The sequence below is a fragment of the Eulemur rufifrons genome, chromosome 17 (genome assembly GCF_041146395.1).
Source record: "Eulemur rufifrons isolate Redbay chromosome 17, OSU_ERuf_1, whole genome shotgun sequence".
NCBI classification, from domain to species: Eukaryota; Metazoa; Chordata; class Mammalia; order Primates; family Lemuridae; genus Eulemur; species Eulemur rufifrons.
This window is the reverse complement of record NC_090999.1, coordinates 86,319,646-86,329,631: the sequence shown is the minus strand read 5'-3', so window position 1 is coordinate 86,329,631 and position 9,986 is coordinate 86,319,646.

Here is a 9,986-nt window from a genome sequence, read left to right as displayed (position 1 = left end):
TATACCATAACCCACTGGTTATTTACTGTGTCTTAATTCACAATGAAATGTTTCCAATTACTATATGGTCAGTTTCTCAATATGAGGGGAGTAAAGGAACCAGAACTTTTAAATATCATGTGACTATTAAATACCTTGTCTCACAAAATCCTTTAACCAAACAGTTCTGCTTTCACTAACAATGTTAACTTCCAATATTACAATTTATTGCCCTTAGAACATGACATCCAAATTGCATATTATACCCAGCAAAATAAATGATAATTTTTTTTCTTTTTTCATCCAGCCCAAAATGTCAGGGAAATCATAAATTTTATAGATTTTTTAATTAGTCAAGGAAACAGTTTTAACATAAAGTGTTATCCTATAAACATCAGGAGAAAAAATAGTCTAAAGACTCAGAGGTACACAGAATAAAAATTATACAGTATTTTATTTTTCAACATAACTTAATTTGTATGAAGCCAAAATAAGAATGAATATTCTAAAGATACTTGAGCACAAATATAGGACTGGGTTCTAGGTATGAATAAGGAACAATAACATATTGAGTAATTTGATAGATCAGTGCCTTCTGAATATTTAGCAGAGGTATATAGAAAAACCAGGCAATAAACAATAAAGCAAATAACTTTAGCTATAAATGTGGGTACCAGTATGTATAGAAACATCATAATAAGTAAGTAGATATATAATCATTAGCATGAGGGTGTCAATGAAATGTGAGAAGTTAAACATAAATTTATTTCTGTTTCTAAACTCACAGAAATAGTATTTTTTAGAAATATAAAGCAGCATAGACAAAAACAACAGGAAAGAAGATGACAAGATGACAACAGATTAAAGATATCAAAAAAGGTTTTTTTTTTTTTTTTTAAATAGAAAGCAGAATAGGTAGAGATGGCTGAATTGTCAGAATAGAGAAAACTAAGATTTAATTGCTTGCAGAAGAGAAAGGTAATCAGGAACAAACTCCTGGACACAGAAAAATTCCAACTCAAAGCTCCAGGACCTCTCAAGAAAAAGTGTGGGCTCATAATAGCAGAATTTTTTGAAAACTTCTATTAATATATGTAAAGCTGTATAAAATACTAATATCAATCCTACCCGACACCAGAAAGACTACTTTTCATCCATCCTGGCAGACACTTAGAAATTTACTCCATGACTGTTAGGTCTGGAAGTTTTCGAGACTTGGGGACACTGGGCATCACTGAGTGTGAGGTAGCTATACTGAAAACATGGTGACTAAGTGTAATTCTAGATTGTGAAAAGTAAAATCTCCATCTTCTCTGTGCAACTCCCAGAGATATACCTCCATGGACGGACAATGAAAGATGTATATTGCTAAGGAATCTGATTGGTCCAAAATGAAATGAAAATTTAAAATTAATGTAATATGCCAGGACCTGATGGCTGGTATCTGAAGTGAGAACAGGGTGTTAGGTACCATGCCCTTTATCTTGTGGGGTCTGTGCTAACTCCGGGAAGTTATTGTCAGAATGGTATTGCAGTACTGGTGTCAGAACATATGGGATCCAGAAATAGAAGAGCCTACACAGGAGAAAGGTGAAGAAAATTGCAAGGTTGCTTATTTGAGAAAGCTCAGGTTAACAGTTTGAAGAAGGCCCAAAGAGAAACCAGCCCAGAGTGTAGGGTACAGATGGAAGCCTCCAGGAGAATAAAACCGATAGATGGCTTGGTGGGTAGTTATATTAGAGAATATTTCTTTAGTATTCAAGACATTTTGATTGAATTGGTGAAAGCTACATCAAAAACTAAGCAAATAATAAAAGCAATTATTCACTTCATGTAAACCCCAAAATTGCAGTGAATAGAAATCATAATATATTAATACTATGTGTCTCTGTTCTAAAACAATACTTATAAAGGCATAAAATTTATACATTTCTCAAATATAACTGTTTTGGAAATATGGGAGAATAAAAGTTAGTTTGATGTGATAGAAGTACATCTCCATCTTTCATCTTATCAGTAAGTTGACAAATATTGTCCAAAATTGAAAATTTAAGAAATACTATAAAGAATATTATTTAGAAATATGAAGATATAAACCATAAACAGTAAGGAAAAGAGCTGAAGATACTACCCCTGGGAAATGAGATTCAGAGGTGTGCCACAGCCATTCCATAACCTGGGTCATTATAAAGATCCAAACCCCTTTGGTGATTGAGAATTCAAAATTCAGAAATTTTGACAGTCTGGGGTGTAAGTGGCAGAGTAGTTAGATATATACATACGTCATATGCAGTACGTTACTGAGTGACCCCAGTACAAACCCTGGGCACAGGCTCAGGTGGGCTTTCCTGGTCAGCAGTGCTTCACACGCCACACATAACTGCCGGGAAAATTAGGGTCCTCCTGTGAAAATGCACTAGGAGGAGATACCTGTACGCTTGCACCTGTTTTCTCCCAGACCTTACCCCATGCGCTTTTTCCCTTTGCTGATTTTAGTCTGCATCCGTTCACTGTCATAAACTGTGATCCTGAGCATAAGAGCTTCCGAATCCTGTGAGTCCATCCAGTCAGTCACTGAGTTTGAGGGTGGTCTTGAGCATTCCCACCACATGTGAAATTAACAATTATCCTAAAACAGTGAAATTTGGCATTAAGTGTGCATGTGTTTCTGATGCCATAAAATTAGGTTACTAGGACTTATTTCTTTTGTTAAAGTTGCCAGCTATTTTTACTGTCATTTATTATACTATAAATTTATTTCAACTTGAGATCTTATATTTTGTTGTTATTTTTCATTTTAATAGCCTACTTGAAGTCTGAAACTCCGCCATTAGAGTAGGAGCAATCAAGGACCTCTACCTTTTTTTCTGATGCCTTCTAAATAGATCCATTACCTCACCAATTTTCCAGATAAAATTTAATCCTGAGTTTTGCTATAAGCCACAAGGAGTAATAGATGCCGTGCGGGAGAAACTGTTAACCCTTTCAACTGAGGTCAGGGTGGCCAATCTCATTCCCAGTAGAATCTCATTTATACAATAAGTAATGTAAAATTGTTAGCTGCCAAAAACAAATACAGGGCTTGTAGCTAACTCATAGAGCTGTTTAGAAGACTGATGAAAATAAAGTCTATGAGAAGGGCTTTGTAAATTTCATAAAGATGCCAGTTATTACCTTTATTTGCATTTATAGATTAAAGCCAACTTGCTCAATGTTTCTTTACTCCAGACTGACCGTCTCTTCACCTCCATAAGGAAGGAGGGATCTTCTAAGATTGCTCTTGTCTGGGTGATGTCCCAGTCAGAGGGGAAATGATTTTCAGAGTAAAATGCTGCTTAACAAAGTAGTAGCACAGGATCTGCAATGAGGCTTCCCACAAATTAGGGTAAACACATTTGAGTTGTATGTTATCAGATAGCTGAAATGGACCACATTGCCAAAGGAATTTCTAATTTGAAGAATAATTAGAAAAGATACTTTCTTACTAATGAACCTGTGTTTTCAAGGTTGATCACAAAATGTAGGAAGACTAAATATTTTTTGTGTAAACAAAGCTGCATCTGTTGTGATCATTAACTGAACACCCTTTTGTAATACATAATTGATGTTTTATATTTTGTCTTTGAGCCGTTGTTTCTGTCAAGTGTGCCCTGCCCCTTGCTGTGTTGTCGTTACAGTAACAAGAAGCAACCCTGCAGGGAGAGCACCAAGTCTTTTGCTTCCTGCTGTGCTTCCAAAACCCAGTTTCTACAAAAATATATGTCACGTGTTGAAAACGGTTACTGTAACCTCTGAAAAGCATACCTTTTCTAAAAAAAAAAAAAAAAGTTTGCTTTTCCTAGAGAAATATAATACATTGTAATTTGGAAAGGAAAGAAAGATTCCCTGTCATCCACAAATCTCCTGTTCCTTTCATTTTCTTCACCTTCTGCCTCATACAAAAGTCTGTTGCATTAAGGAGAGGGCAGCTCAGCCCACATTCCTCAGTACCCCTTACAAACAGAAAAGAAAGTACTAGGCTGACCGAAGGTATAGAAAAGAACAGAGTATAAGTCTGACTTCCGCTTCTTTTCTTTTTCTTTTCTCCTTCCTTACTGTTTCTCTTTTCTTCTACCTATTTTTCATCTCTCAGATTTAATAAAAGATGAAAGCATGTGGGACTGTGGAAAGACATAGAGACTATTACCAATGTAAGTTCAGTGAATACATACGATCATGGGCTATTTATATCCTCAAAGACTATAATGAAGAGTAGCCTAAGAAAAATAAAACAAACAAATCAGATTTCTTCACCACAATCATAGAAAAGTAAAAAAAATTCACTGATTTTATTTCCTATGCTAATATTCTGTGATAAATTTACAGTCTCCTTTTACTCCCAAACCAAATTACTTTCATTTGTATCATATTTATTCATTCAACAATAATGTACTGATCGTTACGTTCACTATGTGCCAGATATTCTTCTAGGTACTGAGGATACAGCACTGAATGAAACAGACAAAAATCTCTGCCATGATGGAATTTATGTTCTGACAGAGAGGTCTAGACAAAATAAATAAATACATTAGATAACGTACTTGAAAGTAACAAGTGCTTGGAGAAAAAGAAAGTTGGTGTGGCTCCAGAGGACAAGGGGAAGTACAACAGGATCTGAAGTCCCAGATACAGCCAGACTTGGCTCCTGGTGAACTTTGCAGAGTCACCCAAATGGCTCTGGCTGTTGCTCTGCATAAAATGAGGAGCCACTGGATTGTTACACAGGAGAGTAACATTACCTCAGTTAGCAATTTTTTAAAGATTGTTGTGACATGAAATCATAGAAAGAAATAAAATTATGAATATTTGTCACCTCAATTACTTCTTCCTTTTAGAAGCCTGGGGAAGTAGACCATGTTAACTGGAAGGTAATGGAATGGGCCAGCAGACTGGATGGACAATCCCAGGAGTCAAAGAATAGGTCCAAAAATGAAAATGCTGACACAAGCAAAACATTTAGAAAAATGTCCCAGCAATATCAAGAAATTGCTTGAGGAAATAAAACAGGGGTGAATCATTCCATCTCTCTTTGCTTCCTCAAGGAGTTCTCTTTTATTGTCAGCTCCTGACTCTCACTTCATTCATCACCCTGGTGGCTGCAGTTCATACAGGCCTCCTGGCTTGAATGCACCGGCCATCCAGAACATTTTGTGGTCAGGCCACTTCACAGGCACATTATTCTCCTGCCCCTGCCTCAGCTCAACTTACTTCATTTGTTGCAGTTCCTTTTGATGTAATGTTTCTAAACTGCTGTTTCAGAGACTTCACTCACATCAATTGCACACGTATTCTGAAGTATGTATTGTGCTGCAACCTCTTTACTGATGTTCTTCCAAGCAGAAGTGATCTTAAGAAAACACAACATAAATTGTGAATATCTAGGATAAAAAAAAAGCAGGAAAGTTTTTCATTCTTTTTAAAACCTTTATAGGAAACAAACCATATTTATTAAGTAATCATAAAGTTATTTATCTTGTTCAGGAAAAGAATAATTCTTATAAGACTAACATGCAAAAATTAACAAATGGGGCTTGATTAAATTAAAAAGCTCTGTACAGCCAAGGAAGCTATCATGAGAGTAAACAAACTACAGAATGGGAGAAAATATTCACATGCTACACATCCAATAAAGAGTTGTAACTAGAATCTATATAGAACTCAGGAAAATCAGCAAGAAAAAATCAAACAACCCCATTAAAAAGTGGTCAATGGACATCAACAGAAACTTTTCAAAAGAAGACAGACTAATGGCCGAAAAACATATGGAAAAAATGCTCAACATTTCTAATCATCAGGGAAATGCAAGTCAAAACCACAATGAGATATAACTGAACTCCAGTGAAAACAGATTTTATCAAAAAGTCTCAAAACAAAAAATGTTGGTGTGGATGTGGATAGATAGGAACACTCATACACTGCTGGTGGGACTGCAAACTAGTGCAACCTCTATGGAAAGTAATGTGGAGACACCTCAAAGAACTAAAAGTAGAGCTACCATTTGAATCCAGCAATCCCACTGCTGGGTATCTATCCAAAGGAAAACAGACATTCTACAAAAAAGACATCTGTACTCTAATGTTTATAGCAGCATAATTCACAATCATGAAGATATGGAATCAACCCATGTGCCCATCAATACATGAGTGTATTAATAAAATGTGGCATATGTGTATCATCTACTCAGCCATAAAAAATGGTGAACTAATACCTTTTGTAACAACATGGATGGAACTGGAGACTATTCTTCTAAGTGAAGTAATGCAGGAAGAGAAAAACAAACACCACATGTGCTCACTATTAAACTGGAACTAGTTGATCAACACTCACATGCACATATGGAAGTAAAACTCAACAGAAACCAAGTAAGTTGTGGGGGGCAGAGGGGATGGGTAAATTCACACCTAATTTACTAATTAGGGACAGTGCTTGCTATCTGGGGGATGGGCACACTTCTAACTTTGACTCAAATGGCACAGAAGCAATTTATGTAACCAAAACGTTTGTACTCCAGTAATATTCTGAAATTAAAAAAATAAAAATAGGTGAAAGACATAGCAAGTTCCATGAGGCATCAGACGGCTTATAAGTGTTACGGACTGAATTGTGTTCTCCCCCTCAAGCCCCAAAATTCATAGATTGAAGCTTTAGCCCCACAATGGGACTATATTTGTAGATAGAACCTTTAAGGAGGTAATTATGATCAAATGAGACCATATGGGTGGGGCTCTAATCTAATAGGACTGGTGTCCTTATAAAAAGAGGAAGAGACACCAGGGGCATGTGAGGAACAGTGAGGAGGCAACTATCTGCAAGCTAAGGAGAGAGGCCTCAGGAGAAACCAAACCTGACAGCATCTTGATTTCAGACTTCAAGCCTCTAGATCTGTGAGATGATACATTTCTTTTGTTTAACTCCAGAAACACCCTTCTGTAGCATTTTGTTGTGGCAACTCATGTACCACCACATCTGGCTAAATTTTTCTATTTTTAGTAGAGACGGGGGTCTCGCTCTTGCTCAGGTTGGTCTCGAACTCCTGAGCTCAAGCAGTCCTCCTGCCTCAGCCTCCCAGATTGCTAGGATTACAGGCGTGAGCCATCACACTTGGCCTTTATATTGCTTTTATTATATAAGTAAAGTCATAGTTGGGAAGGCAAATCAACAAATCTTTAAGCACACCTTTTTGGATAAAATATTTATTGTATAATATTGAACAATACTTGAAAGCCTTCACTAAAAAATATCCATTTTTTTCTCTGTGTATTCCACAATGGCTTAATGTAGAAACTATCATGATTTGTCTAAGCCAAGCATGATGCAAAAGATGCCACATATGATAATCTTTCTTTTCTCCTCTACACTCCATATTTTGCAAGAACATATCTTGAAATAACACACATACACACACACATAACAGTTTCACAGTACTTGAAAAATTTTCTGGGTTTTACTTTAGTACCAATAACTTATTTGAAACTCTATACCTAATTATTCAACCAGTATTTTAAAATTACATACTTATTTAAAAATTTCATAATTTTGAATCTTGATTTTCCAAACAACCCAGCCTCCTTGTGTTATTGTGGACTCACCTACTTTTTTTAAAAAGAAATTTGTGTCAGTGGAAGCTCTGAGGTTCGTTCACAGCGAATAATCCAGACAGGCTTTCTTTTCATAGCATGACTTCTTAACTTGAACTTTGGAAAGTCCATAAATACTCCAATACTGGGTGTAAAATTTTGTACATGTGTAAATTTTTCTGAGCAAGGATCCATGGCTTTTATCAAATTCTCAGAGAAGCTAGTAGTCTAGATGAGTTGAAAAGCCGTAACTTTATAAGTACCATTAACTCCTAGATTCCAAGAGTAAAGAAAGTTTCATTTATTAAACCTGGATAATAGATAAAAGGGTATTTGAAATAACACTTCTATTAGTGTCTATTTAAAATAGTTCATAACCAAGTGTAACCCATTTATGAAGAATGAATTCCCTAAAGACAAAAGCAATAAATAAAAATGGCTTTAAATCAAGTCATTGCATCAGTGTTTCAGGATGAGGAGATATTTAATATGCAGAGACAACCAGAGAGACAGATGAATGTAAAAGATTTGTACTCAAATAAGTCCAGATCTATAGGCTAAACTCTTACAGATTACTCCAGAGAATTAAAGAAGCTTTAACTAGTTTTGTCATGCAAGAGTTGTTACTAAACTCCTGAGACATTAAGTGTGGCTGTTGGGATCTTTATGAAGTCACTCTTTCACCACAAGGTAAAACCTGTGCTGTATAGGAAGTTCTGGCTGGCAGAGTCAGTTCAAAGATGTTTGAATTAAAGATAAATCTTTTCACTGTTTTAAAACTTAAAATTATTCTTCCTCTTGTTTTGATAAGTGTTTGTTGCCATTTAGTCCCAGGACAGTTTTGCATTGTTTCTCTGTACTACTGGAAGTCTTAAAAGAGAGAGAAAAAGAGGAAAGAAAAAAGCACCAGCACTTACATGTTTATTTTAAAAAGTAAAATAAAATACCCTATAAAATAAAACCAGCACTCATGTTTTAAGTTTAATTTAATTGCCATAATTTAATTTACCTATTAATAGATTCATATCAATTAAAGAAATTTAAAAAGGTATCCTAAATGCCAGATTCACTTAAATTATTATAAACCTTAAATTCACAACTTTAAGGATCTTACAATTCGATGCAGCAAGGAGTTGGAAACAGCTATTATTTGCAAATTGTTCGGTTAAACAAGAGTGTGAAAATGACTATGACATCATCTATTCCCTCTAAAAGATTATGTTCTAGTGAGAAAAACAAAACAGGCATGGGCCGGGCGCGGTGGCTCACGCCTGTAATCCTAGCACTCTGGGAGGCCGAGGCGGGTGGATCGCTCAAGGTCAGGAGTTCGAGACCAGCCTGAGCGAGACCCCATCTCTACTAAAAATAGAAAGACATTATATGGACAACTAAAAATCTATATAGAAAAAATTAGCCGGGCATAGTGGCGCATGCCTGTAGTCCCAGCTACTCGGGAGGCTGAGGCAGTAGGATCACTTAAGCCGAGGAGTCTGAGGTTGCTGTGAGCTAAGCTGACGCCACGGCACTCACTCTAGCCTGGGCAACAAAGTGAGACTCTGTCTCAACAAAAAAAATAAATAAATAAATAAATAAATAAATAAAAAAAAATAAAAAAACAAAACAGGCATGAAAATAATTATAGTTTTAGCAAAAATAAAAAAAAAATTTGCATGAAAACTTAGTTTCTTTTTCTTTCAGGTGCTAACTTTGTGTCATATGTGTTTGTTTTCAAGAAATAGAATTTTAAATATTGCCATGGATCCATCACTACTACCTTATACTTCCTCCAAATCAACCATATTGAAATTGTATATATCTTTTTGTAAATGTACCTATGGTAATAGATAGTATTGTTTTGTGCGTTTTTAAATATTCAATGAAAATCATAGCTCCACTTGATTTTCTTGAGAAAATATTCTAGCTTCTGTTTCATTCTTCTTCATGCTTCTATTATCAAAATTTCAATATTTATAAAAATTTTCTATTTTGGAAAATGAGAATTCTTTACTATCTGTGAATAAGTGGCATGGATACAAATTAATCCAAATAAAATGGACAAGAAACCTATGAAACAGTGAATTAAAAGATTGACTACATCTTTACATTTACAAATCAAACTAAATTTATGAAGAGAAAATGTTACGGGGCAAGATGGCCAAATAGAAACCTTCAGGGATAATCTCACCATAGATAAACACTTAATTCAACAGCTGTGCATGCAAATAAGCACCTTCAGAAGAACCAAAAATCAGGTTAATGATCATACTACCTGGTTTCAATATTATATCCAGGAAAGAGGCACTGAAGAGGGCAAAAAAGACAATCTTAAATTGCCCGCGCCACCCCTTTCCAACTCCCAACAGTGCTGTGCCAGTACCCCTCCTGCAGAGA